The 21,207-nt window shown below is 39.4% G+C and overlaps 1 protein-coding gene across 2 annotated transcripts in view; it reads left to right on the plus strand.

Moving 5' to 3' along the window:
- AHCYL1 (adenosylhomocysteinase like 1) overlaps positions 1–21,207 on the plus strand; it is a 71,358-nt gene that overhangs the window by 1,125 nt on the left and 49,026 nt on the right. The window lies entirely within an intron of this gene.

Below are 21,207 nucleotides of genomic sequence, written 5' to 3' on the forward strand. Positions count from 1 at the left end.
ATTCCTGTCAGTTCACCTCCATCCACAGTACACCACTGGCTGGGAGCAGTGTGGGGTCACTATGTACATATGATCTGTACAGTAGAACAGGCAATATCATTACAGGACAGGACTGGTTTCAGCCCTAAAAAAATCAGTACAAAGTTTTCTATGACTTCTTTGAATTGAACCTTCAAATAGAGATTTTGGGTCTTATACTAAATAGAAATTTGCTGTTGACCAGCTTTTACCTGTCTCAAGATAATCTTCAAATACTCCCTAAATGTTGCTTAGTAATTCATTAGTAGGTAGTGGTTACTTCTGCTTTGTGTATCTAGTTTGGAATCTCAAATATTGTCCCCTCACAGCTCTATAATTCCTGTGATTAGAGCTGCAATTGGAAATTCTACACAAGCAGATACAGCTGGAAAGCTCAGCTTAGATCTGCCACAGAAAGTTCTTCTGGTTACTCCGCTAACACTGGATCCTACCTAAGTCTACACTCCGTGGCTTATCTGAATAATGGCAGAACTTTGAGAGGCAGCAGATATTTTACTGGGAAAATTAGTATTTCCTTGTTGATAGCCAAATTGAAGCAGATTTGAATTTGTTTAAATCCAGTCACATTTGAAAGCTTTTGCCCTTTTATTTTTATGCTGGTGACTTAGACACATTTGGATCATTCAGCTGGTGAACCCAAATGAGTGGGAAGTTCAAGCTCTGCACTCAGAAGGCTCCCTGAGACATATCTGTAACATTTCATATTTTTAAAAAATATTTACTTCACTTAATGTGTGACCAAACCATAAACTTCCACCTCAGCGAGGACAAATTTTAAAAGTAGTTTTTCCCCTGCATTACTAATTCGGGACTGTAAATATCTAGATACATCTGGTTCTGTAAATGAAGTTATGAAAGGAACATAAATCTGTCTTTTTTGTTTCATTATATTTTTATGTGAGCTTTCGTGGACAGGTCCACTTCATCAGAGCTAAAAGAAGGAGAAATAACATGGCAAATATTTATACGTAGCATCAAGATATATATATCAATACAGAGATCATGGTTGGTTAGTGAGAAAGTCAGTGGGTGGTGATACTGTCTTTGATATGTGGGTCTTTAGTAGAAACTTTTGTGCTGTAAAGAATATGAAAATACCTTTCATAAATTAACAATGGTAAATTAACAACGGTAAAATAACAGTGACAGAGTAACATGAATGCTAATTCAATGGGCTACTTACAGTAACTGGTGAATTTTTCTGTAAGTTGTTCTTTGTATTCAGTTGCAAACTATGTGAATTACCCAGAGGCAATGGATGACCAGAAGAGTAGAGTATAATTCATTTTATCTTAGAAATTTCTAAGGTGGATCTAAAGGGCAAAAACATATCTGGAAGATGCAGTACAGTCCAATATTTGTAGTGTGTATATCTGGTAGTGCTTCAGAGAGAAAAAAGATAAAATATATATGAATGATAGATGCACATATCAAAGGACTTCTTAATATAAACCAAGACTTCTGGGGCACTACACTTTAAGACAGATTTTCTCACATTCTTTACAGTACAAAAGCTTCTACAAAAGACTTGCATAACAAAGACACTATCATCAACCACTGACTTTCTCACCAACCAACCATGATCTCTGTATTGATATATATATCTTGATGCTAAGTATAAATATTTGCCATGTTATTTCTCCTTCTAGGTCTGATGAAGTGGACTTGTCCATGAAAGCTCACATAAATATATAGAAGTTAATCTTTAAGTTGCCACCATATTTTTTTTAACTTTTTACTTTTTATTTTGTTTTAATCTATACTTGCACAGACTAACATGGCTACCCCTTCTGCAACTTCATTTCATTAGCTGACCGTTTGAATTCGCTACATGATAATTTAACCATTCAACTCACTTGATGTAGGAAAGGCTAGAATCTGGCAAAATGGAAATCTAGTAGCATTTTGTGAAAATGCTAATAATAGACTAGTTCTTGATGTAATCCAGTCTTGTGAACACTCCCTATCTATGTGTTTCAAAATAGAGCTACAAAGTGAATGTCATCAGTGATGTAAATTCCTTCTGTTCACAAATAATTATTGTCATTAATTTAAGGCAGTTTACATGTCTGTGACTCCAGTCAAATATTTATCTGTCTCTAAGTTCTACTGCTAGGTAATTACAGAGTGCTTTTCTCTGGAAACTACAAACTGTCTGCTTGTAATATTTATTATTTATTCATTTATTTATTGGACTTATATACCGCCCCATAGAGCTACAAGCACTCTCCGGGCGGTTTACAATTTTAATTATACAGGCTACACATTGCCCCCCCAGCAAGCTGGGTACTCATTTTACCGACCTCGGAAGGATGGAAGGCTGAGTCAACCTTGAGCCGGCTACCTGGGATTTGAACCCCAGGTCGTGAGCACAGTTTTAGCTGCAGTACAGCGTTTTAACCACTGCGCCACGAGGCTCATGTAGAGTAGAGCAAGTTGTAGCACAACCAGTCAGAGCTGTGTGTCAAATGAGTGAATTTATATTTATCAGATTTCAGGGAATTCCATCAACATTACCATCATTCAAGTCTATGCTCCAACTGCAGATGCTGAAGAAGAGGAAATTTAATGCTTTTATGCAAGTGTCCAGGAGTACTCACACACCAAAATAGGATGTACTGATAATTATGGGTAACAGGAATGCAAAAATAGGTAGTAATCCAGAATTGAACATCATTGCAGAAATGTAATAGGAGAACTAGAATTCTGTATAACAAATTGTTTGTTGCAAATAGTTGCTTCAGGCAACCGAATAGATAACTGTACACACAGACTTCACTGGCCAGTATAGAAGTCAATTAAACTGTATCATTGGAAGTAGAAGATGGAGAAATGCTTTACTTTCTGCAAAAACGGGACCAGGAATGGACTATGGTACAAATGGTGAAATGTTAATATCAAAATTCAGAGTAAAGCTAAAGAACACTAGAATAAACGTAGAGCAAAAATACTGTACGTAAATAACATTCCTGAGGAATTTAAAGACCATTTAAAAGCAGATTTGCGTTACTGAACTCAAATGACAGTGAAAAATTACAAACTGAAAGCAATGATGTTATCCAGAAAGAATACAAGAACGTGATTCTTATAGTCAGAAGAAAAGAATAGCTTTAATATATGACTGATGAAGCACTTAACGTTATTAAGGAAAAAGAGGTAGAAATATCAAGCACAATTTTTCAATGACTTTCAAGGACAAAGAAGTATTATAATAATTGCAGAGAAAAAGAAGAGGACAACAACAAAAGAAAAAAATGATCTGCCATATATTTCAAGAAATCAAGGGGAATTTTAGACTAAGATTAAATGTGCTGACAGATCAACAGGGGAATATGATACATGATCAGGGTAAATAAAGAGAAGATGGAAGCACTATACTCAAGAACCATGCAGAAGAAATACAAAAGTGATATATCTTTTCAAAGAAGACTCTTTATATGAAGAACTTGCAATTTAGAAAACAAAGTGAAATATTCTGCACAAGCACTTGGAACAAATAAATCACCAGATGTAGCTAGAATAGGAGTAGGGCTATATTAAGCTATAGAGACTGGATCAAAACCCTAAAAAGAATATGGCAATGAATATGGAAAGCAAAATAAAACAGTGGCACACCAACTAAAACATTCAGTGTACAGTATGTTTCAGTTTTAAAGAAGGGAAATACAAAATATCAGAATAGTTGTGGATTCATGCAAGCAAAGTTATGCTCAAGATTTTGCAATAAAAACTTTTACTATGTATGGACCAAGAAATTTTTAAGATGGACTCAGGAAAAGAAGAGGCAGTAGAAATCAATATACAGTGGCTACTGGAGTGAATCAAAGAATTTTAGAAGAAAATCAGTCAGTGCTTTATAGACTACCAGCAAAGGTTTTCACTGTGTGGATTGTGAAAAGCTGTGGGTCATTCTAGAAAAAAATGAATGTACTACAGTGTTTGCTTGTCCTGATTCTTAATTTATACTCTGGCAAGAGTCATTCTTAGGAGAGATTATGGAATGGTTTCCCATTGGCAGTCAGGCAAATGTATATTTTATCTCCCTATCTGTTCAGCCTGTGTGCAGAACATGTCATACAGAAAGCTGAATTTTCATTCAGATGGGAGTGAAAATTGATGGAGAAATCTTCAATAATATAAGTTTCCAGTGTATCTGATAAAGTGGATTAATCTACAGAAGCTCACACTGGAATATAAAGGTTAGTTTTTCAAGTGCTTTTGGTTTTCTCTGGATATGCCTACATTGTTACAATTTAGAAAATTAAAATGTGGAGATGATACCATATTACCATCAGAAAGAACAGTGACTTGAAATGACTCCGGATGAAGGTGAAAGAGGAAAGTACAAAATCAGGAGTGCAGAACAGCATTAAGACTACAAAAGAATTGGATTCATGCTGATAATGAAGAATTCAAAATAATTAAAGATTTTCTATACTTGAGTTCAATCATCAGTCCAAATGAAGACTGTCAGAAAAATAAATATATCATTCTATATTAAATTATGCCCAACCTTTTAAGAAACTAAAATGATTAAAATGGAGGTGCATTCACTTTGGACACATAGTGAGAATCTAGGATTCACTGGAAAAGACAGTAATATTAGGAAAAGAGGAAGGCCGAACATGAGATGGATTGACTTGGTAAAGGAAATACAGTAGGACCCCATATCTGTTGGGGATTGGTTGCAAGTCCACCCATGGATACTGAAACCGCAAATAATAGTGAACACGATATATGTAGCACCGTAAAAGGAAAAAACCCAAAAGAATTATTTTCACATGCATTGCCAGAATTAGCCATGGGAAGGTTTGAGAGACCATGCTATGCATTCTTCACTAACAAGTATTCATAGCATGGTCTCTTTCTCTCTGTAGTGGCCATTTCGGTTAATACAGGTGAAAATAGTTTTTCTAGAGTTTTTCCTTTTAATATTTTTAATATTCTAAAAATATTTTTAATATTTTCAGACCATGGATAAGTGAAACTGCAGCTACATATCCTGTGGATATGCAAGTCCTACTCTACTACCTTTGCAACACTTAAGCTTGGCTGTTAATGGTGGGATCTTTTAGAGATCAGTAGTCCATAACATCACTATAAATTGGAAACAACTTTACAGCACACAGTAACAATGGCATCTTCTTGCTAGTCCCAACTGCAATAGACATTGGGTCAGTGGGTTTTGTCTAAGTGTTTACATTCAGCTATTGATTCAGCAGATCTACTTTAGTTGGGACTAGCTACAAGAAGTCCAATGGCCCTTTCTCAGTGAAGATGTACAGGATTACCTGACATATAGTATAGTGGTATTTATTTGAATATATGTAGCCTCACTATCTCTTTAATGTGCTTTGAATAGGAAGAGTTTAGAGTGCAGAAGAGAGAGAAAATAATCAGATTCTTAGATAAAATTGTGTTGCCTTAAATTAAAGGTTCTTTGTAAATCTAATCTACAGTGGTGCCTCGACTTACAACCATAATCCGTTCCAGAAGATGGACGTAACTCGAAATGGTGGTACAGTACTTAGAAGCACCATTTCCCATAGGAATGCATTGAAATGCAATTAATCCGTTCTGACCAAAGAAAAAAATTACACACACACACAAAAATCACTGCAAGACTCATTGGAAACGTGATTAATCCCTTCCGGCTGAAGGGTGAGGGGGGGGGGAGAAAAGCAATCAAACGTGCAAGACCCATTGGAAATGCACAGAAAACAAATGGAGCAGATCCAGATCGGAAATGCACAGAGAACAAAGGGGGCAGTTCGGAAATGTAAAGAAAACAAAGGAAAAAGCAAGGGAAGCATGGAGGACCCATTGGAAATGGGGAACCCCCCAAAAAGCAGCCAACCCCCCAAGACCCATCGGAAATGGGGAAAAAACCCCAACAAACAAACCCCCCAAGACCCATCACAGCACAGAAACATAACCCCCCCAGCTCAAAACCATGCTGCAGAAAAACCCAGAACAGTTTTTAAAAAGCAGAAAACAGCACCTTACCTTACAAGGCAGCCCAAAACCTCCCTGCAAACACACATACTGTACACGCTCACTAAGAAGCAGAAGGAGGTAGTCCTAAGCTTCCTCCAACACACACTCTCTAACTGCTGGGGCACCACAGGAGTAAAAAAGTTCCCTGACCCCCTGCTCTAACCGTCGGTGCGAAAGAGCTACAAAGAAGCAGCCTTGTTGCCACCTACAGTTAGAAATTTTAATTTCCCGCCTTTTTCCCCCTGCCTTTTCTGTTCGTAACTGGAAGCTCCGGTCGCAAGTACAGTAGAAGCAAAGTTTTGCAGCCGGAGCTGGTTGTAACTCGGAATGGTCGTAAGTAGGGACGTTCGTATGTTGAGGCACCACTGTACTTAGTTAAACCCATGTTTACTTATGTAGTGTTGCTCTGAGAAACGCAAGGTCTATACTTAGTATTTGAGATTTGTAATCTGAACAGGTAATGGTGTTTTTGGTTATACATATTTGCGGACATAAACTAACATTGTAGAAAATTTATAATATTAATAGCCAAAATGTCATATCATGGCATTTTTACTAATGTTTTAAAATGCAGGTGGAGAAACTTGTAATCATTAACCTTAAGTTCTTGAATAGCCTTCTTTATTCCAGATACTTTATCTGTTGGATACATGGTGTCTTTTTTATTGTGTTGCTTCACTTGTACCAGTTAGCATCAGGAAAGGTGGTCTTCCCATGTATTGCCACAATGGTCAACCCAAGGTACTGAGCTTGCTTTGAATGATCTTTTCCTTCCAGAAGGCTGAGTTATGGAGTTTTTCTTAGGTACAAGCTGACTGTGGATACATATGTACCTTGAACAGGAATTTAGGGCTATGAACATCACTCTTTCCAAATATCATTTTATTATTTTATACGAGTCAAAAGTAGTTTGTTAAAAGAAGATTTTACTGGGTACATGTCACTTAAACAGTCAATGATGTTTTGTGTTGTAGCTGAATTGTTTTAGTTCAGTAGACTGAGGAGTGTCTTTTACACAACAGCTGCTAGAGACTCCTGTAGCCCATCTTCAGTTCAGTTCAGTAAACTCTGGATGCCTAGAGTAATTCTTGTTATATGAGACTCTTGCACATTACACAAAGCACTTTACAGCTTTTTTTTAAATGGGCAATTTTGTTTATACATTTCCAGAATTAGAAACCTGGATTTTAATGTGGGCATTACATTCTGTAAGGTAGGCATAGAGGCAGTATCTGCTCTGTTAATTATATTTCTTGACAAGACATTTCCCTGTATGAAAATCATCAGAGATAAGTTTGTGAATAGTTTGTTCTGTTTCTTCATTGGGCACAACTGATTGTGAATACTTATAAAATAGGATGATTGAAATTTATGTATATGATAGCTTTCAATGTGTTCTGTAAAGACTGATTAGACTGAGTATTTCTTGCACTTTACGTTAAAAAGCTTCCAGTGTGATTTTCCCAAACTGCACTGGATTCCTATCAAGGAACTATCTGGCATGAGCTCATGAGAGGTGTTTTAAAATTGATAGTTTTAAAATAATTTTAAAATATGTATATGTCATAGTTTTTAATCAAAATTAATTTGTTATAACTAATTGTTGATTTAAAAAATTTTGTATGCTGCCTTGGGTACCCACTGGGGAGAAAAACAAGTTAAAAAGAAAATAGTTGCTGCAGGGACTGTGCTTCTGTCTAATTGAAGTGTGAGATTTTTTTTAAACTGATGATGAATTGAGCTTGTTGGAACACCTTTTAGGTTATCTGTTCTTGATTAATTCTCCATTGCAGTGATTCCTAACCGTGGATCCCCAGATGTTATTGGACTAAAACTCCCAGAACCCTCCACCACTAGTTGTCCTGGCCAGGATTTCTGGGAATTGTAGACAAAGAACATCTGGGGACCCAAGGTTGAGAATTGCTGGCCCACTGGATGAAAAGTGAAATGGTAAATACCTTTGGAAAGCATTAGGAAACTTCAGTCAGATTGTTAGCTGGGGCTTGTTACAGGGACCACATGACCCTCTGTTACAGCAGCTCCACTTGTTGCTGATCCATTTTCTGGCACAATTCAAAGTTCTGGTGTTAACCTATGAAGCTCCAGATGACTTGGGTCCAAGCATTCTCAAAGACTGCCTGTATGAGCTTGCCTGGTGGTTAAGATCATCATGGAAGGTGCTTCTCTCATCCCACCACCTTCACAGGTGTATTTGGTGGGGACACAGGTGAGGGCTTTCACTGACTCTGGAATTCTTTCCCACTGGAGGCCCACTTGGGCCCATCTTTCCTGTCCTTCCACTGAATACCTTTCTCTTCAGGCAGACTTTCCCTTAGTGATTTTCTGTCTTAGAGAGGTTTTTTAATGGATTGTTGTACCTTGTTGCTTTAAATATGTTGTTGGTATTGATTTTGTTTACATTTTAGTGTGGTATTTGATGCTTTTTAAAATATTTGTATACTTACTGTTTTTAGCTTTTAAATACTGTCTTTTCTTGACGTTAACTGCCTTGGGTCCTTTTTAAGGAGAAAGGCCTGGTAAAATATTTAAAATAAAATAAATAAGTAAAAGAAAAGCAATCAGTAGATTGAAGTGTAATTAGTTAAGAGTAAGTCCATTCCCAGGAAAGTTGATTGTTTATGTGGTGGTTGTGATTTTCCATGTATTTACTCTGCAATAAGGTTGGTCAGAAATATTTTTTCCATTACAGTATATCAAAGATATGTATGTAGTGTGGGGATTACTCTTTACAGTAGCCTTCTGAATGAGGCTGTAAAAGTTGCCAGCCTTCCTTCTTACACATACAGTGGTGCCCCGCTTGACGACAACCACGTTAGACGATGAAATCGTTTTGCGATGACTTTTTGCGATCGCTATAGTGATCTCAAAATGATGTTTCTATGGGGTTTTTTCGCTTTACGTCGTTTTGATCCCTGCTTCGGGAACTGTTTTTTCCGCTGGACGACGATTAAAAACAGCTGATCGGCGGTTCGCAAAATGGCTCCCGGCTGTTTTCTGGACCTCTTTCCGCAATACAGGGATCGTAAAATGGCCACCCTATGGAGGATCTTTGCTGGATAATCAGGTATTTCCCCCATTGGAACGCATTAACCAGTTTTCAGTGCATTCCAATGGGGTTTTTTCCTGCTTGACAACGATTTCGCTTAACAGCAATTTTCCTGGAACGGATTGTCGTCGTAAAGCGGGGCACCACTGTAGTTGTACTTGGCTGTTTCTGTTATTGATATACAGTGGTGCCTTGACTTACGAATGCCCCTACCTATGAACATTTCGACTTATGAGCAGCTCCGCTCGCAAAAGTTTGCTTTGACCAGAGCAGAGGTTCAACCTAAGAAAAGAAAAAGGCAGGGGAAAAAGGTGGGAAATTCAAATTTCTAACTGTAGATGGCGAAGAGGCTGCTTCTTTTTAGGTCTTTCGCACTGACAGTTAGAGCAGGGGATGAGGGAACTTTTTTACTCCTGCGGTGCAGGAGGAGGAAGGAGAGGCAGGGGAGGCTCCAGATCGCCTCCAGGCGTGTGAAGCTGGTGTGCTCCCTGCCCATACCTAGTGCGGGTCTACTCATGAGCAAGGGCCGCCGAAGGCTCTGAGGTAGGGTGCATGGGTTGGAGGGGCTCCTCGGTGGACGGGGCATGCGGCAGCAGCGGCGGCACAGGAGGAGGAAGGAGAAGCGTGGTGGCTATGGATCGCTGCCAGGCGCAGGAAGCCGGTGTGCTCCCTGCCCATCCCTAGTGTGGGTCTACTCATGAGTAAGGGCCCCCTCTGTTATGGATAGCCCCGCCGCCTCGGTTGCCCTATGCCGCCGGCCAGGGCCGGCCACCAGAGTGAGTGCCATCGGAGGAGGCTTCAGTCTGCCTGGTAAGGTGCTGCTTTTTAGTTTTTAAAAACTTCTGGATGGGTTTGGGATAAGGGGGGTTTCTGTGCTGTGTATATGCAAACTCCTGATTAAAATGTACTTTGTACAGTTTTCTATGACATCCTCAAGGAAAGGGAAAGATAAATAAAAGACCATATTTTCCCATTTTGGCTAGGCTTGAAATGGCTGCAGACAGTAAACGATTCTGTAGGTGCTGGCTTTTAATTTTTGAGAGGGCACTGAGTCTCATAATTGCAGGATTTTGTTTTTGATGGACTAAACTCATGCAGCTAGCAATTGGCTATGGATCAAGGATTGATGTTGCCTGGGTGTGGTTTGTAATTACCATTGCTAGCCAGGTTTTTGTGGGAGTCCTGATTTAAAGAATCTAAACATCGTAGTTGTTGAATGACTTCTTTAAGAAAAGAAATCTTTTTAAGAAAAGAGCTGAATTACCATTTTAGTTCCACTACATGTTTCCAAATCAGGATATATATTCTTTGCAGTGTCTGATGGGTTTATTTGCCAAATGGTTCGTAGCTCTGCTAACTTTCTAACATTTGGCAAGCAGCTTTCTAATGCACTGATTTATGGAACACTGGGGAGGAAGTGAGTTTGAACAACTGATAGCCAGGGGCTAGGAGTTTGAATTGCTACCATGACTCTTAGCAGAGGAGCCAGCCAGGATTGACCTTGACAGAAGTGTGTGTGTGCCTAATGCGGTTTTGTGCCTGGTCTTGGCAGTACTGCATGATTTTAAAGCATCACCAGTAGTGGACTGGTAAACCCTTTTGGGTACTTTATACCTTGAAAATCCCAGAAGTTGATTGGAGTTGATACCACCATTATGCTGATAACATTCAATTCTATCTCTCTTTTCCATCTAAATTTAACAAAGTTGTTCTGGTTCTTAACCAGTGTCTGTTGCTGATAATGGACTAAATGGGAGAGTAAAATGAAGTTGGAATCAAAGAGACAATCTGGGTTGTCGTTGAAGTGTTCCATTTGGTTGGATCTTATTAACTGATTTTTTTTTCTGGATATGTTTTTAATTGTGCTTTTATAATTATATGGTATTTTTGTATTACTAATGTTATTATCATTCACTGTCATACCTTTTTTTAGCAGAAAGGCAAGATATAAACCTGATAAATACATAATAAAATTTTTAAAGTGTTATTTTAAAAAGACACCTTAGTGTGGACTAACTGCAAAATTAAACAGACACACACAGAGAAACGCAGCATGGAGCTTTTGTGTCCTTTTGCATATTCACCTCTGAAGCCTGACCTGAGTTGAACCTTATTCTGACTTAGCAGACAAAAGTTCCTTTTTAATTGAACATCTTGTTGGCCGTGCTTCTTTCACACAACAAAATAGAAATATAAAAAGTGCAAAAACATTTCCATGGATATCAAAAAGCTGTTGTACTTCATCAAGATTCTTTCCTTTACCCTGTGTATTAAGGAAAAAGGCTTCCCTTCCTATGTTCTCACAATCTATCCATTAACATTGCATCACTGACATGAGTCTTTTTGTTTTGATGAGCCTTTCTTTGTTTTAATATGTCTGTGTTAATAATTGAAATCCTGCCGAAGCAGTGTGTTTGAAATGCTAAGGAAATGTTAATGCAGTGCTGCAACTTTGGCATAGTACAGTTTAAATTGTTTCTGCGAAGGTGGGTCAGTGGAAATGCAGAAAATTGAGACACTGGAAGGGGGGCATCAGTGATAAGTACCTAATGGCATCTTGATCCAGCTGGAAGACTGTATTCAATATATTTGGGATGTACTCAGTGCATTCTCTTCAGCCACTTCTAGATGTTGCTTGATGCTCTTCTATAGCTGCCCAACCTTGATTCTCAATCACCTTATCTTACAAGGTGATAGAGAATCAAGCAAAATGTTACTATTGGATGTGTAATGTGGGAAAGCAACTAAGAAAATTGTAAAAATGTTGCTGCTTCTTCCTCTTCCTCTCAGGTGGTCAGTATGCCATGAAAGTGTGTAGATAGAAATCTGTGCATGTGCATTTGCGTATTTATTGTATATAAATAGTGAGCTGCTTTGTAATTGTATTTTTAAGTGCTAATGCTTCATGTTGTATTGATTTTCTTCTAAGTCATGGAATGTCATATGGTAAAAAACTTAAATTTTGAATCAATTAGTCACAGGGACATAACAGACTTCAGGATTTACCGGTAATGAAGGTGCTGTCTTTGTCCTTTCTGTTGTGATGTTCAGCTATTCCATTGTGAAATTTCCTGAGGTAGAGGGCCAGCTGCTTTAAGTTTTCAGTTAGCACAACCAAAATACCTTTTCTTTAGGGCAGGGGTTTTAAACTCAATTTACCTGGGGGCCGCTAGAGACAGAATCTGGGTGAGGCTCGGCCGCATCAAATTTTCCGCCAAGCGGAGCAAGAGCCCAAGGAGGCCGCCCAGGAGTTTCCTTAGCTGACAGACAGGTGGGCTGGCTGGCAGGCTGCAGTTCTGGATGGAGGATGCAAGAGGTGCTGTCTTGGGAGAGAGCCGGCGAGCAAGGCAAGGCTTTTTTTTTACTCTTGACAGCAGAGGATGTGTGGGTGCTTTGGGGGGAGGCAAGGCGAGGGCCACAAACTATCATCTGGGGGGCCGCAAATGGCCCCCGGGCCACATGTTTGAGACCCCTGCTTTAGGGCATATGCATTTCAGCATGTTACTGTATAGATTAACAAAACTGTCCATGATGGTAGCAATGTTGAAATGATTTTGAAGGAATGGCAGCACAAGGTAAACTTGTGACCATGTAACTTGGTTAGAGTGTCATACAATCCTCCCCCCTTGCCCCCCCTCTTAATTCTAGAAAGCACTTTTAAAATGGAAATTTTCTTTGGCCTAGTCCAAGCCCTGGAGAATAGGGACTACATTTTCCTGTAAAAGTAAGCTACATGAGCTGTAATATGTGCTCTGCCTCTGATCAATAGTGTGTCCTTGGTAACAGGCTTACTGCTGCTGTAGAACCTATTCACCTCAAACTTGTGACAGAAAAAGGATTTAGCTGATCAGAATCTTGATGTTCTAATACAGATGTCCCCAACCCCCAGTCCGCGGCCTGGTGCCGGTCCATGGCCTGAGCCGGACCGGGACACTGAGACAGACCTCCCACCCCCCTCCGCACACACACCCACACACCCACACAGCCCGTTTGCGGGTGCACACACACTCCAGCATGCCCGAGCGGGTACTGCACTGCCATTTGCACATGCGAACAACCACACACGTGCTCATGCAAGACAGAGTGCACGCTTGTTCGCACATGCACGCAAGCGCAGGGGGTGCCCCGCCTTCTCCAGCCAGATCGCGGACCAAAAAATGTTGGGGACCGCTGTTCTAATAAACCAAACTGGAAATATGATTGTATATATTGAGAATCCTTGCAGGTGAGGAAGAGGCGACTTTCTGTCATCTGTTGAGGGGTGTGGGTGAGGGGATGTAGTTCATAGATATTGGAAATTGGGCTAGTTAAAATCTGAGTAGGCAAGATCAAGCATCTGCTTGAAGAATTAATCAGTAGAAGTTTCTTCTGTTCTTATTTCTTGTGAAATTTCTTGTGAAATTCCTTATGTAACTTGAACTTCTGTGGAAACTTACACCTTCAGCTATTCTTCTCACATACATTGGCATCTTGATCTGAATTTTGTGCATTCTTTTCCAACCTCATAGGAAGAGGATTAATTTGGGATCTGCACCAGCTCCAAATAAAAGCATATTGCTAATTCTTATTAAAACTGGATTGACAGATTGTATACATAACAAAGCACGACCTTTCTCTGCCTTAATGGAGCTAATTCTCCTGGGTTTGTCTTGCTTCAGCTATGTGGATTGAAGATTGCATTCTGCAATTAAGCCTGGTTGGGAATTTTTTTTAAAAAAATTGCAGTCTGAATAGACCAACCAAAAATTGATTTTAGGTACTGGGTTTTGTAAAATGTTCCACAGTTAAAAGGCATTTTACAAGAATGCTTTCTCATATCCTGGGCAGGCTCTCCGAGTTGGGAATTGGTGGTCTGGCATTTGCCGGGCTCCGATCCTTCTTGGAGGACCATCCTCAGAGAGTACAGCTTGGGGGAGAGTGTTTCAGTCCCATGGAGTCTCAGTTGTGGGATTCCACAGGGCTCGATTATCTCCCCAATGCTGTTTAATATCTATATGAAACCGCTGGGTGGAGTCATCTGGGGGTGTGCGGCTTTGTGTCATCAGTATTTCGATGACAACCAGCTCTATATCACCTTTTCTCCAACAGTGGATGCCATTCCATCCCTTCAGCGCTGCCTGGAGGTTGTACTGCAGTGGATGCAGGAGAATAGACTAAGGCTGAATCTGGACAAGACGGAGGTACTGAGGGTGGGTAGCGCCTCCATTGGTGGTTTGGGAAACACATTCTCTTTTGGGGGAGTGACCCTCACCATGAAGAGTGAGGTTCGCAGCCTGGGGTCCATCTGGATCCAGCGCTCACCATGGAAACCCAGGTAACATCAGTGGTCTGATCTGCCTATTTCCATCTCTGGCAGATTGCCCAGCTGTGTCCCTATCTTGATGTTGGGCCACTCACCACTCTGGCCTGTGCGCTTGTAATCTCGAGATTAGACAACTGTAATGCGGTCTATGTGGGGCTACCTTTGAGACTGATGCAGAACCTTCAAATGGTGCAGAATGCGGCAGCCAGATTTCTCACTCTCACTGGAGTGAGAAAATATCAGCATATTTCCCCCACTCTGCCTTGCATTGGCTGCCCATTCATTTCCACATTGATTTCAAAGTGTTAATGATGACTGAGGTATCATGGGTCACTTTAATATTCTCATGCAAGTTTCTCTTAAATGCAATCAATGATTGGCTTTAGATGCACTGAGTATGTTATCTGAATCTATTTCTTTATTCAGTGACATGGCAGATAGGGGGTTGCCCTGCAAGGATTTAAGGACCACAGTGGTGCCTCGCAGGACGAATGCCTCGTGGGATTAAAAACTCGCAAGATGAAAGGGTCTTGAGAGGTTTTTAGTGCCTCGCAAGACAGCCCGTCTTGCGATATTTTTCGTCTTGCGAGGCACATTTCCCATAGGAATGCATTGAAATTTAATTAATGCGTTCCTATGCGTTCCTATGGGGGAAAAGGTCAGAAACAAAAAAAAGTCAGCAAAAGGTCACTTACCAGATACAGTAGACTGAGCCTGCTCCTCACAGTGCCTTTGTAGCCCCAGAACAGCCGGAAAAAGAGAGCCAAACAGCTCAGAGTTGGCAACCAGCAGGGACGCAGCAGCCATTTTGTATTCATCTCCGTTCCTGCCCCCCCTCTTCCCGCCTCTCAGCTGATCGGTGCTGGGTCTAAGAGGCTTCCCAAGGCTTGCCTAGCGTGGAAAAAGGCAGGGGGGGGGGAGTGGGAAATTCAAAAATGGTGCTTTCCCCCTGCCTTTTTATGTGCTGGGTTTTAAACAGTAAACCTTCTTGGGCTGAATATCATCCTTCTCATTCCCAAGTTTAGTTTTCAGACAACTGAATTGTAAATGACTGAACTCCCCACAGTTATAACACTGTCTTCTTCGCTCATTCTGAGGAGATCTGTTCAACTTTAACTTTTCCTCAGGGTTCATTTATGTCTGAAAACTAGGCTGTGCTAATTTAGGTAAAGTACTACCCTGGCCTTCTTTTCCTGTTGTTTTGCTGAGGTAATTTTTATTAAAGGGTTTCCTAATTGTTGTCCCAGTTCTGCTTGTTAAAATTTACCTCAGAGAACCTGTGGTTTTGAATCTACCCAAGGTAATTTGCTGTTTCATCTACTTCTAATAGATTTTTGGGATTTTTGTCTTTGACTAAATAATGCAATTCCCCAGGCAAATAGAATAAAATTGTTCCAACCCAATCACATTTTCATCTGCTCAAGAGAAGTGACATTTTCACATTCCATCCATTTCTCCAAACATTGCTACAGTTTAGCCTCTACCTGAGAATAAGATTCCTTAGGTTTATGGATTAGGGAATGAAATTTTCACCTCAGGTGTTCTGCATTAATACCAAATCTAGAATAAACCATTTTTCTATAGGCCTCAAAATCTCTTGCCTGCTCTAGAAGCATCTGTGAATAGAACTCAGCTAATCTCCATTTATTTGGGATCTTAGCATGATCATCCTTTCTTCATCCTTGATATTAAAGTCCCAACATGCACGCTCAAAGGAAATGATAAAAGATTTTGGGCAGTCACCTTTTCTATATTGGGGAAATTTCTTTAGATCAATCTTTGAGAGATTTCCCTCACTAGTGCTGTTATTATTGTTATTTTGAAAAGTTAACTCTAATTGGTTCATTTGTAATTGAAACTCCATTACTCTTTGTCTCAATTCCATTTGTCTGTTTTCTTGCTCAGCTTTTTCTCTGATTTCTAGTTCCCTGAGCTCTAGCTCCTTAGCTCTCTCCTCAGCTCTGGCTTTCTCTCTGATTTCTAATTCCTTTGCTCTTAGCTTCCAATTTAAATTTTTCAAAACCTTGGGAGCTTATATCACCTTCTCTCCCTGAGGCACCCTCCTGAGTCTCGTCCTGTTCCACAGCTAGAGAGTTTCCATTTCCCTTCATTGAGGTAATAAACTTTCTGCCTCTTGAGGATCAATTACCTCCATTACTGGCATTTTAGTTCTTTTGGGTGGCATATTTATCTGAGTTACTTAATCTTGAGTATGTTTATACTGATTTTAAAAAGGACCTGTCTTTCTTCTAATTTCAGTCACTGAAATAAATTTCTATTTCAAGCCTCTGCTTTTTCTTCTATTCCCTCAGATCTGTTCTGACCCCCGGCTTCTGCTTTTATCCACCAGCACTCCATTCTCTCAGAGCCTTGGATCTTAAGCTAGCCACTAGGTCTCTCAAATCCTGAAGTTAAAAACAGGATTTTTTTTTCTTCAGTCATTCCCTGTCTTAGTCCCCCAGATCTGGGATCAGAAGCCCTGCCACTTTTTCCCAAAAACTCTAGCAGGTAACCTACTTCTTCACCACAGACCTCTGACTAAGAGATACCCTTGATTCAAAAAAAAAATTCACTTTAAATTCAGGCTTTATTGGATTGCTTCATATCCTGCCACTGCCATCAATTGTGACATTTGCCCCTTGTGGCCCCTGTTTGTCTTTCAAACACAGAGCACACAAAGGCAAACCAAACACCTTTTCACACATTGCCACCAGTTGATCACTAAATCAACGTACTTTACTTAGGAAAGATGAAAGTCCATTCAGTTTTCACTTTTTATTAAAACAGATTTATCAATTACAGATGTTTCTTTAATAATTCATAAGTATTTACCTCAGGTTCTTCGAGCATCAATCTTCTGTTTAAATCTCACAAGTTACTATTCACTCCTCAGACTAATCACACCTCAGATTTCCCAACTTTCTCTCTATAACTGAACTCTACTCTCCCTCTTCTCCTCTCAGGCTCTGCCTTTTTAACCTCTCTGGTGGCCCCACCTCTCAACCACATCAGCATAGAACGTGAATAATGCATAACCTATTCAGCATAATAAGGGTGAACGCCACATAGACATATAAAGAGACCTTCGGGTAATGTGGGCGGCATATTTATTTATTAAATAAATAAATAAATAAATAAATAAATAAATAAATAAATAAATAAATAAATAAATAAATAAATAAATAAATAAATAAATAAATAAATAAATAAAGCCTCAACGGTTTAGGACCTCGATATCTAGCAGAACACCTCCTCCCACCTAGATCTACACGAACCACTCATTCTAGCCAAGAAGGGCGGCTGAGGGACCTAACACTGAGGGAGGCCTGGAGTGAAAGAACAAGAAACTGGGCCTTCTTGGCAGTGGCCCCTCACCTCCGGAACAGTCTGCCCCCAGAGATCTGTCTGGCTCTCTCCTTGGGTGTTTTTAAGAGTGAATTTAAGACTTGGCTCTTTAGGCAGGCTTTTCCCCATCTTGAACTATATTATTACTGTTGTTTTATTTTATTATATTGTTTTTAATATAATATATTTTTTAATATAATATATTTTAATATAATATATATATATATTGTTAATAATTTATCTATTATTGTTAGCCACCCAGAGTAGTCTTTGGCCTAGATGGACGGGGCATAAATTTAATAAATAAATAAGAAGACTAGGACCTGGAAAATGCAAATATGAAGGAACCAGAACCAATCTTCAAGTATAAGAATGTGTCACTGGAGATAAAGGCCAATATGTACTATTGTGTTCCCAGTTACTGTGTATGGCTATGAGAGCTGGACAGTGAAAAGCCAATGGGAAAAAATAAGTTCATTCAAAAATGGTGCTAGAGGACAACTATCAAATGCCATAATCCTAGATCAAATCAATCCTGAACTCTCTTTAGAGGCAAAAATGACCTAATTAGTTAACAACTGGAAACATAAGAAAGAGGGAGGTCCAGAGACATGTAGAAAAATTGTTGTTTCATATATGTGACATGTTGTTGCTGTGATTGATGTAAGGAGAGAGGTTTGTCATTTGAAAGAGAGGGGGAAGAGATTTGCCCAGCTTCTCTAGAATGCTAAGATGTAGAATGTTGCCAAGATGATTACTTAATATAGATTTAGATGTTATTATTTTAACCTAGGAATAGTAAGCTTATTTGAATCATAATAACTGTTTGGATATGCTCATGCTTCATGCTTTTAAAGCTAGAATTGTATTTTAATGGAGCTACTTTATTTTCTTAAAACAAATATAATTCTAATTCAGGACTTGTCTCTTGAACAGCAGGAATGCACCTAAATCTAGTGAAGATTGGAAAGGTCACTAATTGCCACTATACAGAGAGGTCCTGCCTAGCCAGTCTGTTGTGCTATCTAAGGAAGCGCACAGTCAATGGTTCATTGCCTTGTAACCAGGCAAGAGGCTCTATTTCATGTCAAGTTTGTTCATAGGGCAAGGACTATGCATTTTGATGCTAAAGGACCTGTCTCAGGCATAAAAAGTGGTGGTCGCTTGCACCTATAGTGACTCCCCGCCCAAGACATCTCTTTAGGGAGAAGAGATTTTGACAACTTATTTGTAGCATGACTATAAATCAAAGGAAACTGGACAGCACATAAGAACAATAATATAGTAGCCAAAATGTTACTGCTTGTGAGCAATGATATTGTATAGTCCATAAACTGCAAAGTGTTTTCTTTTTTTATATTGCATATGGGATCCTGCTTCTCAAGCATATTTAAGGAGAAAAGCTAATAACAAAAATAGCATTGCCTCTTCTGAATTTAAGGGTGTGATCAGACTGCAAGAAAGTGTTTATCTGACCATACCAGAAAGGGTTACTTTGCTAAGAGCGATCTCCCATGAAGTAACTTCCATCCATCAAGGAATCAGTCCAGCCTGGCCCCAAAAAGTAGTAGCAATACTGCTGTTTCTAATGTCCTTCTTGGGTACAGACTGGGATCAGACTCACTGCTATTCCTTATCTGTTGTATGATCACCTGGAAATAACTTGCACAGGACCATGCCACAAGCAGCCCAAAATGCAAGCTGTACACTCATATGCTCACAACAGCAGTTTCCTGAAGTTATTTTCCCAAAAATTAAACATTGCCATCACTTCTGTAGCATACTACAGAATAGCAAGCATCTTTCCCCCTCCAAAACAAGGCTTAAAAGTGCTAGACCATTCTTTCTGAAACAAATGCATCACAGTTTTTCCTTCTTCCTTGCAGAAGCTGTCCTTCAACACTCCATCTTTTTGCTGTGTGTGTGGTTTTTTTTTTAAAAAAGATGATGTGAAGCAAGAAGAGTTGTTTTTCTTTTTTCATTTTGGTACAAAAAAGGGAGTGGGGGGAATCTATTGGCAAGGAGGGCTGTGTGATGGAGAAAGGCTGAAGGGAATGAAAGGGAAATTTTCTCTGTCTTTTTGCAGCCATTATTTAAATGGAACAGAAAACTGTTCTTTTAAAAACCCACTTGCAGTTGAAATGAAGCAATACAAGTCCTTGTTGCCTGAGAACTACTTGGAAGGAATATATTCTCAGGGTGAAGAATGGAAGCTGTGATTTACTAATTCTTGGGGCAAAACTACAAGAGGAGCATAATATTAGGAAAAGGAAGAAAAATTTCTCTGATGCTGCTCATTTATTTTACACAAAATAAATGAGCAGCATCACAGAAATTTGAAATGCTGTGGCACCTCCAAACCTAGTCAAATCTGCAGTATTTCCAGTAAGGGAAGAGAAACAGGGAAAAGGGAACTGCCGATACTCCAGTTTTTATTGCACCAAATTTAGCTGTTGTAATGGAGCGTCCCCTCCCAAGCATTTTTGCTCATCAGAATAAAAGATCTGCCTCTGGCATGCTGTGGAATGAGTTTATTGCTAGCTGTTTAGATGACCTTAAGTGTCACGAGTGTTCTAATACAAATATTCTCCACAAATAGTCTTCCACTTTGTTTCTGGTGACTATTCTTGCATTCTTACCAGAATGATTTGATCAAAACAAGCCTTAGCAGCTGTCTTCACATGCTGCCTGCATTGAAAAGCAATCTGATTCTTCTGCAAGAAAAAATCAAGTGGTTTCTTAATTTGCATTAAGTTTGAATATGTTCCAACATCAAGATACTTGAGTTGCCTGGTTACAATGTTGTGGCAAGAATATTAAACTTGGGGCTTTACATTCTAGTCCATGGGTCACTTATTATTATTTTTTAATTCGGAGGTCTCTGTTGTTTTGTATGCAAAAAAAGAGCAAAGTCTTCTTTCACAGCTGTGCAAATGCTGTAAACTTTGGAGGAAAATGGCCCCAAGTTAAGAAATCACAGTAGGCATTATCAGTTGCACAGTTACACAAACCAATAATGTCTACATTGATCAGTTAGTTCACCTCCAAAAGTTATGCTTTGGGTTACTCCAGCATAAATAGGCAAGAGGATTTGGGCCAAAATGTAATAATTAAAAGTCTGATGGACAACGGTGTGTTTTTACAGCACACTAGAGCTGGGATATCCATATTAGACTGCATCCAAAAAGTATTGTACAGCCACTTTTGTAAGGGATAATTTATCTTTGTTGTTGGAACTAATTTATAGTGACCTCAATAGGGCTTTTAATGTAAGAGAGAGATTTAAGGAGTAGTTTTACTAGTTCCACTCCCCCAATGAGTTTCCATGGCTGAGCAGGGATTAAAACCCAGAGCCATTACTCTGTCCAATGTATCGTACTGGGTATTTATCTTTACCTGGGTATAATATATGACCTGTATGAGGTGACCCAAATGTAGATAAATCTGAAAGCAAACT

The sequence above is a fragment of the Pogona vitticeps genome, chromosome 4 (genome assembly GCF_051106095.1).
Source record: "Pogona vitticeps strain Pit_001003342236 chromosome 4, PviZW2.1, whole genome shotgun sequence".
Lineage (NCBI taxonomy): Eukaryota > Metazoa > Chordata > Lepidosauria > Squamata > Agamidae > Pogona > Pogona vitticeps.